We start from the raw sequence: 13,887 nt of genomic DNA on the forward strand, positions 1-13,887 counted from the left end.
AACAAAACCACTGAAGAAAAGGAACGCACTGAAACAGACGCTAATTCACAGCAGCATGTTTACCTGGAATAATGTCTCAGTGGTTAAAGGGTCAAAACCTTCTGCTTGCTCTATCGTACAACTGCACAAAATGGTTCTGTAATTTGTGTGTGTGTTTATCATTGTGCTAGAGTAGGAATGTTGTAATGCCATAAGTAAAGTAGACTGCTGGTGCAACGAAGAGAAATGATGCATGAAGAGATGTGACTCAAAAAGAAAAGAAGGAAGAAGGAAGAAAAAAAACAAAAATAAAACAGGTCAAATGATCCCCTGTATCTGCAGCAACAGAATTCCCATTCACCACACAGACTGAATCTGTTATTTATGATTCCTGGTTCTGGAGAATCTGAGTTTCAGATTGAATTTGACTTCCATAAAGTGGTGTCTTGAGTTGAACTGAAGGGTGGGATTTTGGACAGGCCCTGAGACTTTTGTTACCATGGTGACAGTCAGTTGAACTAACAAGTGGCGCTATAAGAGAAGAAAGCAGAGGTTGTCATTGGTGTCTGTTTGTAGTGGAACAGTTTGTGTTTTGTACAAAATGTTGGACTGTGTATAACTTTGTACCTACATGGGGCTCCATAGCTCAGGGGTTAGAGCACTGTTATGCTAAACCAGGGGTTGTAGGTTCAAATCTCACTGGGGTCTTAAAGGTCTTCCCTTTAGTAATAATTAAGACCAACTAAGGTTACCGTCGTTCATCTGTTACTGTGCATGAGGTTTCTCTCTCACAGCTGTACGAAGTCAAAAATGTTGAACCCATACGCTGGGAAGTTCTTCAACATTAATATATTATTATTTATTTCACAACGACCACAACAAAAATCAAAGGCCTTTTGTCTGCTTATTTGGTTCGGATGAAATGTGGACTTTATTTTTTTCGTTTGGGTCGGATCGCGTTCTCATTGCAGTTTTTGCTAATGGCCCAAAATTTGTAAACACAAGCACGAATGTGATTAGCTGCGGTGGCACTGGACAGAAAAGTCGAGGGTGGGGTGAATCAGAGATGGCCGGTGTTGATGAAAACAAACATGGAGGTCCTACGTGCAGTTATCGTTTTTGGCATATGTATTCTATTTTTACAGACGCAAACTAATGAAAATAATGTTAACTGTCAAGAACAGCTCATTCGGAGGGAATTTGTCAATGTTTTACGTGTCATTCTGCATCGGCGAAGGAGTGCTGCTCAACGGCTTCATGGCTACGGTGGCTCATCAAGCATAAAAAGGCACATGGTTCCTTGGTTTGTTTTGGCTTGAGGTTAGTTCACACCAGAAGTGAAACAGCCCAGAGTTTGTTTGGAAGTGGATCGAGACCCCCCAGGAGAGCTTGTTTGGTTTGAATCAGAGTTCGCATGTTTGTATTCACACCTAGAAAAAAGTCTGAACTTTCCGGGGAAACAAACTTTGGTCCATTTTAAACAAACCAAACAAAGTAGGTCGGAATACATCCGAAACAAGAAAAGCACTCGGAGAGCGCAGACCTCCGCCAAGACAGATCTGCCCCCCCCCCGGATCACCACCAAAATTTAATCATTTGTTCCTTCTGCCAGTATCAACATTTCCTGAAAATTTTGTGAAAATCCATCCATAATTTTTTGAGTCATCTTGCTAACAAAAAAACATGCACACAAACGCACAAAGCAAAGTGATCACAATACCTCCTGGTGGAGGAAACTAGAAAAGCACTCAGAGAGCGCAGACCTCCGCCCCCGATCACCACCAAAATTTAATCATTTCTTCCTTGTGCCAGTATCAACATTTCCCGAAAATTTCCTGAAAATCCGTCCATAACTTTTTGAGTTTTCTTGCTAACAGACAAACAGACAGACAAACTTCGATGAAAACAGAACCTCCATCGTTACACTTGGTGGAGGGAATAATCATTTTCCCAGAAATATATATTTAACCCAGTTTCAAACGATAATCAGTATCTGTGCAGCCTTTAAGAAGCGTTACAGTTTCACAAAGAGGCGTTTCTAGGTTGTATTTATTCATCTGCAGTGCCTGAAGACACACATTAATAAACTCTGGCTGTTATTTTTAGATATTTATACTTTATTTAAGATTTGAGTTTGGAAATCCTGAACATGTTCCACTGGGTAAAGCATTCAAAAAGGATTTGATGTACAGTCATTTCCTCTTCTTTGAATGCTAAACTTGACCAAACTGGAGGTCTGTAGCTGACTTGGCACTGGAGGAGAAAGTGTTTTACCATCCCAGTCAAATGAAAGCAGCAGCAGCAGCAGCAGCAGCAGCAGCAGCGATATCCTGCAGGCTGAAAGACATTTGCATAATGAGAATTTTGTTAATTACTTTGAGATTAAGCGCAGAGGCCTTATTCTGTAAGCTCCTGTATCAAATTAGAGTCTAGTGGAGGTTAAGTCAACTCTCTTCTCAGGAGCTAATCTCGGAGATGCAGAGGAAAAGCTGCTGCCGCTACGTCACAAACAGCGAACGTTCGCCAGCCTCGTCTGAAAACCAGAAACATGTTTGACAAGATCCAGACAGACTTGAGCAGCTACTTCTGTACCTACTCTTGTCACATCTATGAATAACTGTCACGTTCTTTTGAGTCTGCAAAGATTCCAACGTCATAGAATATTTGGGAAAACATTTATTTATAGGGAAGATAATCACAATTTAATGTCCAACAGAGGTGTAAAGATATGATTTAGTTGAGATATGAGACCAAAACATATGAATGTTGGGTTTTCTCCTGTTTATTCTTTGGGTATGAGGAAAATAATGGGAATGAGTGATAATAAGGACAGAGTGATTATGTTCATCATGTCTTCCATTCCAAATGTCTGTTAGAGATTTCCTTGTGATCTGACAAGTAGAACTGAGGAAAGATGTCTTTTTTTTAACCTACTGACGGTTTCGGCTGTAGCTCCAGCCTTCATCACACCCGCACACCTGGGACACTGTTCTTCACCAGCAACAGACACGGTTGGGTTGGGAAATTTTATCTTGAAAAGTTTCCTGATGAGCTGGTTTTAGACACGTCTCACCAGGAAGTGTTTGACAGCTCTGATGAACGCTGAAGGTGCAGGCAAAACCATCAACAGGTTAAAAAAAAAAACATCTTTCCTCAATTCTACTTGTCTGATCACAAGAAAATCTCTAACTAATAATAAGGACGTTACTGCTGTTAATTTATTTTCCTTTTAACTTTCTTTTCCTATTTTATTTTCTTAATTTTTTTCCTCTTCCTTTTATGGGAGGATCATTGTTTTGTTAGGGCTGTGATTAATTGCGGACTTGCAGCTTAGAGTAATTTAAGGAGGTTGAAATATCACTGGGTTACAAAAAAATGTTTTTTGCAAGTTGTCTAGGTTTTTTCAACTGAATCAGGACCATTTTGCACCGCTAAATCCAAAAATGACATCTGTTTTTTTCAATCAGGTCAGGTTTTTTTGCTAATTTGATTTTGAAAAATTTGATCTTCTCACAATCTGCGCCCAAACTTTATCTTGGTCACCAAGTTTAATACCAAAATAAGATTGGTAAGCACACTTTATGAAACTTGTGACTTGATTCCTGTTAGGTACAATGGTGTATTCACCGCAGATGTAGCAGAATACGTCAGGCTTATTTTTGCAAGATCTTCTAGTCGAAGCCATTTCATTCACCTGTAATATTAAAAAAAACATTAATCAAAAGTAAAATCTTTGTATGATATGATGTGAAAATGCCCATAAATGTAAGCAAAAATGTTAAAAAGCCAATATGTAGCATAGTTCAGAAAGTTGACCTGATTGAGCAAAATTAATGTGATTTTTGGATTCAGCACACCAAAATTATCTGAAATCAGCTCAAAAAACTTAAACAATAAATTTGTTGTTGACCAGTGTATTGTAATACATGAGTTAAAGAAAAGGGGTGGAAGTAAATAAGCGTTTCCTACTTCCTGCTCCTTTTCAGATTTGTAAGTAAATTCTACAACTGTATTAAAGGGCTCATATTTTGCTAAACCCACTTTTATTATTTTTTTGTAAATTTTTTTGTGTATTTGGACCCTAATAGTTCATACAGTTTGAATTTGAACCCTCCACGTGCTGCAAAGCTATTTTTATATTCATTTTGGCAAAAATCGAGTTGATTTCTACAACCTGTTTTAATTCCTGCTTAATTTGTTACATTTTATAACTAGTTACGTCATGACATTTGCACATATAAGGTCCAGACTTCTGACGAACATTTCTCTGAGTACGACATAATTGTTTATCAGCAGCAGCGGTTGGAGTAAAAACTGAAAATACGTCCAAACTTGGAGCCAAATTATCTAAAATGTTCAGTTGTTGGTTGAACGGGACAGAGCAGCACGGCCAACAACCTGGAGGGGGCGGGGCCTGAAGTGGTTCATTTGCATTTAAATGGCCAGTGCTCTGAACCACCTTTCTGGTGTCATTACTCAGAAATAGGGTTGAAAATGGACCTGTGGAGTTGAATGAATGAAGAATTCAGACCCAAGCAGAGCATTTACAGTTTATGTAGACCACAGGGAAGTGTTTGAAAATGCATAATTCCATTTAAAAAAAAAATCACTCCTTTAAAGTATTTTTTCAGTGTAATAGGATACATTTCTTGTTTTGTTTTGGTGGTTTCTGTTGATAATTTGCTTCAATAATTTGCTTTGTTGGTGGTTGTAATGTTTTTTTTTTTTTTAATGTAGTATTAGTAGTAGTAGTAGTAGTAGTAGTAGTAGTAGTAGTAGTTATTTAATCGTTAATTACTTTAAACAACAAACAAAAAACAACATATTCATTGTTCCACATACAATCCAAGCGATAGGGTTTAGGCTGAAGTTCAGACTTATTTTGCTTAATCCTATTTACAATTAACACAATGTTTCCACATGAAAACAAACAAAGAAAAACATTTTCAATGCAATCATTGCTAAATATACAACAGAAAAGAAAACATATTTAATTTAATTCAGGTAAATCGTGTCCTTATCTCAACTACCAATACTGATTCTAGTCTTTTAAACAAGTATTTTCTTTAGTCAATCCTGAGCTGTATATTTTTGAACAATAGTTCATTTGTACCTTTTTAAAAGTTGTAATTGTTTCAGACTGTTTGAATTGATCTTCCAGGCTGAAGTAAAACATTTATTCATTCATTTATTCATTCATTCATAGGTAAAGAAGGAGTTTCTAGACATGCAGCAAAACATTTCAGAAGTGAGTAACTGGATTTATGGGATTTTTGTGTCAGAAAAGATGGAGAAAACAGTTGCTAAAGGCTAGAATGTTTTGGCAGGTTGTTGTTTGTGGATGCTGACGCACATATTTCAGGGGAGTTTGGAGGTAAAGTTCTTAGGATCGATCAAAGCCCTGAAAAACCAGAGATAATTGCAGAAGTTTAGGAGAACGGGGAGATCCAAATTCTGCGTGTAAGTGTTCCTAAGTTGATATTCCTGAATCTAAACTTGTTCTTATGCCTAATGTTCTATCACTGTGACATCGCTGACTTGGCTCAAAAATAAAAAACACTGTCGATAAAAGGCACATGGGCTGAAATATGTGCCGAGCTGAGTAGACACTTTGTGCAACAGTAACACAAGCAGATACATTTTTAATAAGATATAAGGCTGGGATGGAATCGAACACCGAACTCTGGCTGTGAGCAAATCTGATCTCACTTCCAGTTTGTTTCAGGATGAAAAATAGTCGCATCGTGTCACATTTGGGGGTTTTTGTTAATTTAAATTCACAATATTTTCAACCAGATTCCCAGGAACTTTTATTACAAAGATCTTATTTATCTGGGTATAAGAATTTTTGCAGTGGAAATGTGCCTAAAGTTCATGGAAAACTTCCTGTGTGGAAAATGGGCTAAGGATGTCAGTCACTTATTTAGAGATGTTAAAAACTGAAGGACACTGGAGAAATAGTGTTTGACGATCTTAAATACAGTCAGGGAAAAAATTATTAGACCACCCTTTTTTTCTTCAATTTCTTGGTCATTTGAATGCCTGGTACAACTAAAGGTACATTTGTTTTTACTAAATTTATTAAATCTAAATTTTACTTTAGATTATTATTTCAGTTATATCGTATTTTCAAATTTATTTTTTTTCCTGTGTATTGTTTATTTCTGGGGAGGTATTTACATAAGCCTTTTTTGATGTCTATCCTCTCCTGCACAATGGTGTTACTTGCATGAATTTTTTTTTTTTTTTTTCATTTTTCTCTTGCTGTTTATGATATGCAAATTAATAAAAAAAAAAATGAAAATGAAAATTTGTTTGGACAAATATGATAACAACAAAAATAGCTCATAGTAGTTTAATTTCAGAGCTGATATCTATCCATTTTCCATGTTTTCTTGATAATAACCAAAATCACTTCAGTTCTTCCATCAATATCTATGGCATTGTACTGACAAAAACAGTGCTTTTAGGCATTCCATGTTTTCTTTTCTGTCTGTTTTAGTCACGTGATACACACAGGAGTTAGGACTTATTGCATAACCATTGTTTTTGATGACTTTGCATAATCTAATAATTTTTTTCCGCAAATGTATTAAACATGGTTAAACCCCACAGTTAGATATTGGATGTTTTTTTTTTCTGTAAACACATAGTCTAAAGCCTAGAAAACATCTTCACTTTGTAAAAAATAACTTAATAATCAACCATTTATTGAGGTCATTTCTAAATAGAGCTGTGGTTCAAAACTGTGAGAAAATGACTTAACATGCACTTAATTGCTGCGTTTTTTACACATAAAAAGTGCTGAACTGTCAAATCTTCTGCAGTGAGTTTCCAACACTGACTTTCACTGCGGTTATCGTCAGCTTTTGCTCATTTCAGTTATTTTTTCAGTTCATTCTTCTCTAAATGAATCCTCTTCTCTGTCAGATGATGCTTCTACAGCTCATCGTTGTGTTAATGTTACTTTTTCTGCAGATTTGTAGAGCTGTCAGTCATCCTTTATGCTTCAGTACAAATCTGACCATCTTTACTCCAAAACAACACTCAGAGTCAAAACTAAGAACGGTTATCAACAGAAACATTCTAAGAAAACCCAGACTCTCATTAAGTTTTGTTTATGTTTTGTCTCAAACTAGGACGGCACATTTTTATTGAGTCAAAGGAATACAAAAGTGATACAGGGTGAAATGTTTTCGTTCAGGTGTTTCAGAGTTCACGAGGTAACTTGGCATTCTGTGTGTTGTGCATTCACTCTGCCAAAGTCAATGAATATTGATTTATTTAGTTTAGACAACACACAATCTCAATGCGCTGTGTGTTTTGTCACTGATGAACGACTTAATATATTGATCACACTCCAACCCTTCAGCCAGCAGCTGTTCAGATACAGTCCGTCAAGATTAATGACATATAAAGTCAGGGTACAAATATTAAGTGATACAATAAAATATTTAAAACAATGTATAATAAGTACATTGGTTATGCATAAGTCTGCATCTTATTGGTTTTATTGTGAGTAACAGAAAAAACTTTGAGAAAAATTGTTGGTATCTTTGCCGAAGTTGTAATAGAAACAGCAATAAAAACAAATGGTAAATGGACTGAACTTATATTGCGCATTTTCTACACCTTCATGGTGCCCAGAGCGCTTTACAATTCCTCACATTCACACACCAGCGGGCGACTGCTGCCATGCAAGGGGCTGCCTGGCCCTACTGGGAGCAACTTTGGGTTCAGTGTCTTGCCCAAGGACACTCCAACATGTGGACAGTCAGAGCCAGGATTTGAACCGCTGACACTTTGGTCATTTGATGACCCACTCTACCAACTGAGCCACAGCCGCCCAACCAAGGGGATGCACTTTTGTATGTTTTTCAATAATAACAATACAGATATTTGAGCAGAAATCATGAGTTGCTTTTCCATTGACCCTCAAATTGCACAAATATAACTTATGCATAAAAATTTGCCTAACGGAAAAACAACAATTTCATCAAAACTCTTGTTTTTTAATAAAAGTTTTTGCGCTGGCAACATGTGTTTTTTTGGGTGTAGTGCAAATGGTATATCACACAAAACTGCAATGGAAAGACCTTTTTCTGCAAGTAGAGTCACATGAATAAAAAAAGGGATGTTGACAGATGTTACAATAAGCGAAGAAGAAGAGTTTTAAGAGAAACATTGTGCAACTAGGAAACCAATCATTTTTGAATCTAGTACGGGATAGAGGAGTAATATGTAATAATAATAATGAATATATCTGTAAATCAACATGATATTTATGTTTGTCGCCACGTTTATGGAATGACTTCTTGTGTCATCTCATGATAATAAATAAATGATCACATTTGTGATTTAATGGAAAAATTGACATTACGCAATTTTGTTTTTTCGACATTTAGTAAATATCGGTAAAGTTTTGCACAGATGTCCAATGGAAAAGTGACTACTGATTGATTGATCATTTTTATTTCAACCATGTGAAAGTAGAAACAAGACATGAAGAAGAAAAAACACCCAAAAAGAATATAAATATACAATATTTAAGTGTTTAAGTGAATTATATTTACAGGGGTTGGACAAAATAATGGAAACACCTTCACCTCAAGATGATAATGCCCCAATCCATACAGCTAGAACTGTTAAAGAATGGCATGAGGAACATTCTAATGAAGTTGAGCATCTCGTATGGCCGGCACAGTCCCCAGACCTCAACATTATTGAGCATTTATGGTCAGTTTTAGAGATTCAAGTAAGACGTCGATTTCCACCGCCATCGTCTCTAAAAGAGTTGGAGGGTATTCTAACTGAAGAATGGCTTCAAATTCCTTTGGAAACAATTCACAAGTTGTATGAATCAATACCTCGGAGAATTGAGGCTGTAATTGCCGCAAAAGACGGACCTACACCATATTAAATTATATTTTGTTGATTTTTTAAGGTGTTTCCATTATTTTGTCCAACCCCTGTATATTATATTTAAGTGAAGGTAGAAAAATAAAAGAGTAGCATTAATTGTACATATACAGTTCTGTGTGAAAGTCTTAGTTTAACCTTATGTTTGTTGGTTTATTAAAATTTTAATGTCCACACGTATGCATTTGTCTCTGTATTTAGATCCAATCTGATAAATGTGAAGTATGAACAGCAGGAAAAACTACAGTTTCAGAGCAAAAACAGCTTCTATAAACCAAAGTGGTCATATTTAGTGTGACCTCCCTTTGCATTTAACATATCTTTAACCCTTTTATTCAGACAATATGAGATTTATTTCATTAATTTTCTGATATTTTATACCAGGTTTCATTCAACACATGTCAGATGTTTGTAATTGTTTGTGCTACCTCCTTCCATGGGGTCAGAGGTCACATTAAATAATGACTTTAACCTTTTTAACACATTTAGTTCAGTTTTTTTGTGTGTTTTTAAGGCTGTGAACATTTTTCTTGTATTTTCTTGTAGAATGTGAAGAAAAAAGAATAAGGAAAAAATATGTATGATCATTTCAACCCCTTAGAATAACAACAAACCTAGAGCTGGCCTAAGACTTTACATATACACTATACAATCTACTTTTATATAATTATAGCAATAAATATTTAGATTTTTTCTCCTCATATTCCATTTTTAACTTGTTTGTTGTTTTTCTACCTGTCTTTCTCTGCAGTGGTTTGTTGTATGTTGCTGCTGTTAACAGTGAAATTTCCCCATGGTAATATAAAAAAATCAAATCTGATCTTATACACATATACATATACAGATGTGCACTTATACATACAAGCAGATCTATTTGCATGTAAATCTGTATGATCTTTCATATGACTTACATATATTTGACCAAAAAGGAGTAAGAAGATGTAGAAATTAAACCCCTAAAACCAAAATGTTAAAATGACACCATTGTTAAAATACTGTATGTTTATTATTATATTCTTCCTGTATTGACAGTGTTATTGACCGATGGTAACAGCGTTCTGCCGTTCTGCCCTCTTGCATAACACCCCGCTGATGTGTTGAGGAAGGGTCGGTGCATTTCCATAATTTATCAAGCATCTCTCTGTTCCTTGGTGTAAACCGATCTGTCGGAGCTCCGCGGAGGGTGCAGTTGTTTTGTTTGTGCTTTATTTCCTCTGAGTTCTAGTGTTCCACTGCAGTCGAGTTGAGATAACGCTGTTCTATAATTAGAGCAGGGCACAGAGACTTTGAGTCCTGAGGGCTCAAGTCATCCTACCCTCAGGAGTCGCAGAGGTTTCCTGAAGCCTTTTAGCCCGTTGTTCAGTTTACTCAGCCCTGTGATAATGACGGTGGATATCTACAAAGAAATGTGACTTCCACTATAGTCTGTAGAAAAGACGCCAAACAGAGCCGAAATACAGAACGTGCAATAATAGGTACTATAGTGACCCCTCCATCGTGCAATATTTCTTTTTTATCTTTACTAACTATTTATTTATTTATTTTAGTGCAGTTTTTAATATTTTATCATATATATGGGTTGTTTTTAGTCGGTGTTTTTAAGATTTTTTTCTGTGTTTTTATTTCGTGCAGTGCATTTTGCTATTTTGTTCTGTAACAGCATCTGGGATGTTCTTATTGAATGACAGTTAATAAATCTGAATCTGAATCTGAATCCAATGCCGCATTTCCACTACATGGAACTGGCTCGACTCAGCTCGACTCAACTCTGGTACCAGGTCCTATTCCTGGAGACCGTTTCCTTTACAGGATACTACTGACTTTACAGTACCTGGACGTCATAGCGATGCGGTACATTACTTCTGTGTCGTCTGCTCAGAGAGTTGCCGATAAACTCGCTTGTTGCGTGTTGTCTCGTCAATTTTTAGGGATGCACCGATACCACTTTTTTCCAGACCGAGTACGAGTACAAGTACTTACATTTGGGTACTTGTCGATACCGAGTACTGATACGAGTACTTAATAATCCCATTCCAGTTCTTAGTTTCTTTTGTAAATGTGCTTTATTGTCGTTGTCGTTAGTCTGACTGGAATCAAGTTGCTGCTACTGACATTTAATGTGTTGGAATGAGCGTTTCTCAATCAATCCACCAGGGGGCACCACTCTGAATTAACCACACTGGACAAATACCACGAAGAAGAGTAAAGTTTTTTGAGAAGAAGAAGTAGAAGAAAGTCAGTAATAACAAACATGGAGACGACAGAGGGAACACTAATGTGATACTAATGTTGCAGCGTTTTCACCGGTAAGGTTTAAAAGTTTAGCTTCAGCAGGAAGAGAAAAGAGAAATGAGCCATAAGTTTGGTTTTCACTTCTGTTGGCGGCGGTCCACACCGCTCCATACTCCTGCTGGTATTCTCATTCTGTTTACGCATCTGCGAGCACCTGGTAAACAGATGGAATGTACGCAGAGGACGGACAGAACGCTGCGTCCGTATCTGTCTGTGTCTGGAACGTTACTGTCAGTCAGCGTTACTTTTATCACCGTCATTTATTTTTAAAAATCTCCACACTCTTCACACTCCACACACATTATTCCTCCTCCTCGTACCTGCTGCACTGAACTGGGAATGTCACACGGCCATAAGTGGTATCGGTGCATTTTTATCGGATATCTTTTACGAGTACAAGTACGAGTACACACACTGAGTATCAGAGCCGATGCCAATACTCGTATCAGTATCGGTGCATCCCTATCAATTTTTTACATCGGCCACCAAATAGACTGAATGTCCTTGACTGACCATGGTGTAGTTTTGCGGGCTGTCATCATGTGGATTAACTTACCACTATATTTACTGTCAACTTCCACATTTGTTTTTGTAAAACAGCGGGTCACAGAGACGACTCTCTGACTAATCAGTGGCCTGCAGTGTGTACACGTCATGTTTTAGTATCTGGTCCCCAGTCTTGGAACTTTGGCAGAGGTGATACCAAAAAACTAGAACCGGGTACCAGATGCCAGGTCCTTTTTTGTAATGGAAACTCAAAAAGGCCGAGTCGAGTAGAGCCGGTTCCATGTAGTGGAAATGCAGCATAAGTACACTGGTCCACAAGTTTGTAGAAATTATCCGCCTCAGGGATTAAATGTGCTAAATGTTACCTTAGAGCTGCACAATATATCGTTTGAGCGTCGACATTGCGATGTACGTGTACGCAGTAGTCACATCGCAGGTCCTGCAATGTAGGAGGCAAATGAACTTGTGTTCTCACCTACACTACCAGTCAAAAGTTTGGACTCACCTTCTCATTTAAATGGCATGAGATGGACCGCAGAGGGCCGACCAGTGCTCAGCATCACTGGGAACTCCTTCAAGACTGTTGGAAAATATTTCCGGTGACGACCTCATGAAGAATGTGCAAAGCAGTAATAAAAGCAAAATGTGTCTATTTTGAAGAATCTGAAATATGAAACATGCTTTGAGTGATGTCACACTTTTTTTAACTACATAATTCCATGTGTGCTCATTCATAGTTTTGATGCCTTCAGCGAGAGTCTATAATGTAAATAGTCATGAAAATAAAGAAAACCAGGTGAGTCCAAACTTTTGACACACACTGCACGCAGCGATCCACCAATCACAATCGTTCTTAATCAGTTTGGAGTGAGTCACTGCTAACAATATTGAAAAATAAAAACAAGAGAAAATCACTGTAAATGAAGACTTGGTGCCAAAAAGAAAAGCCACGTCAGTTATCTGGAATTATTTCAGCTACAAGAAGGAGGATACTGAAACACGTGTTCTGTGTCGATAGTGCCTTACACCTGTCACCACAACGAGAGGAAATGCAACTAATTAGTTTGACCATTTACGTCGGCACCCCACAGCTATTATATACTCTTGAGTATTTTTTCAAATCACAATATATATCGCATGGTTAAAAAAAAAATCGCAATGACAGTTTTTTCCAATATCGTGCAGCTCTATGTTACGTATTTTAATCAGACTTATGATGACTTCAAATTTTTCTCTTTGTTTTATTGTAAAAGAAGTAAAATTCCATGATTTTTTTTACATTTACAAACTGCCCTTTCACAAAAAATGTGAAAAATCTGAACAAATATGAACAACCTGAGATGTCTTCAAATCAAATCAAGTCAAATCAAATCAAATCAAAATATATTAATATAGCGCCAGATCCTAATAAATGTTATCTCATGACAGTTTACATGTAGAGCTGGTTGAAACCAGACTCTTAAGACAAGTAAATGCAATATTATCAATATCCTGCCTGTTGTTAAATGTTTTGTGTATTTGTAGATCCACTGTGAGAAGTAAAGTGAATCTGAATCTGAAAAGTGCTTGAATTTGTGTGTGCATTACATAAATAAAACCATTTCCACCATAAACTGATGACGTGAATTAGAAGTGGTCACGACTCCCTTTTGTCTAATTGTTTACAGCTTCGATCTGTTCCAGCCCAATTAGCACATCATTACCAAGACTCCACAGCATTGTACACCCCACACGACTCACTGGTTACACATCTGTAAAAAAAACAAAACAAAACAAAAAAACAAACAGTTTCTTCCACCTCCCAATCTTCATCCTGAATTATGTTAAAATTATGCTTGTGCATGTTGGATGTATTCATTCATGTGCACTTTGTTTTGTGTTCGTTCGAGTAGAATTGGGCCAATTTCTGTTTTAAATAAAGCAAGGAAATTATGATCAATGTGTCTTTTTGCATGGTTTGTCAAATTAAAAGAATCCGACACCGATAACCTGAAGGTGAAGGCGTCACGGCGCTAAATACAGCTTGTTTAAGAATGAGAGGCAGCATGACAACATGATGAATGTACGGTTAAAAACAGATTAATGGAGTTAATAGTGTCTGATGAAGGATGAGCTTCTTCACTCCTGCTTTTTCTTCTTCCCGTTGTGTCGTGTTTACAAAGTCACCACGTGGACTAGAGTCCTGGGCTT

At 36.9% G+C, this 13,887-nt stretch overlaps 1 protein-coding gene across 1 annotated transcript in view; it reads left to right on the top strand.

Annotated features, from left to right (window-relative positions):
* The window catches only part of rab3ab (RAB3A, member RAS oncogene family, b), a 57,790-nt gene that overhangs the window by 15,001 nt on the left and 28,902 nt on the right, over window positions 1-13,887 (top strand). The window lies entirely within an intron of this gene.

This window comes from Sphaeramia orbicularis, chromosome 4 (genome assembly GCF_902148855.1).
Source record: "Sphaeramia orbicularis chromosome 4, fSphaOr1.1, whole genome shotgun sequence".
In the NCBI taxonomy this organism is placed as follows: domain Eukaryota; kingdom Metazoa; phylum Chordata; class Actinopteri; order Kurtiformes; family Apogonidae; genus Sphaeramia; species Sphaeramia orbicularis.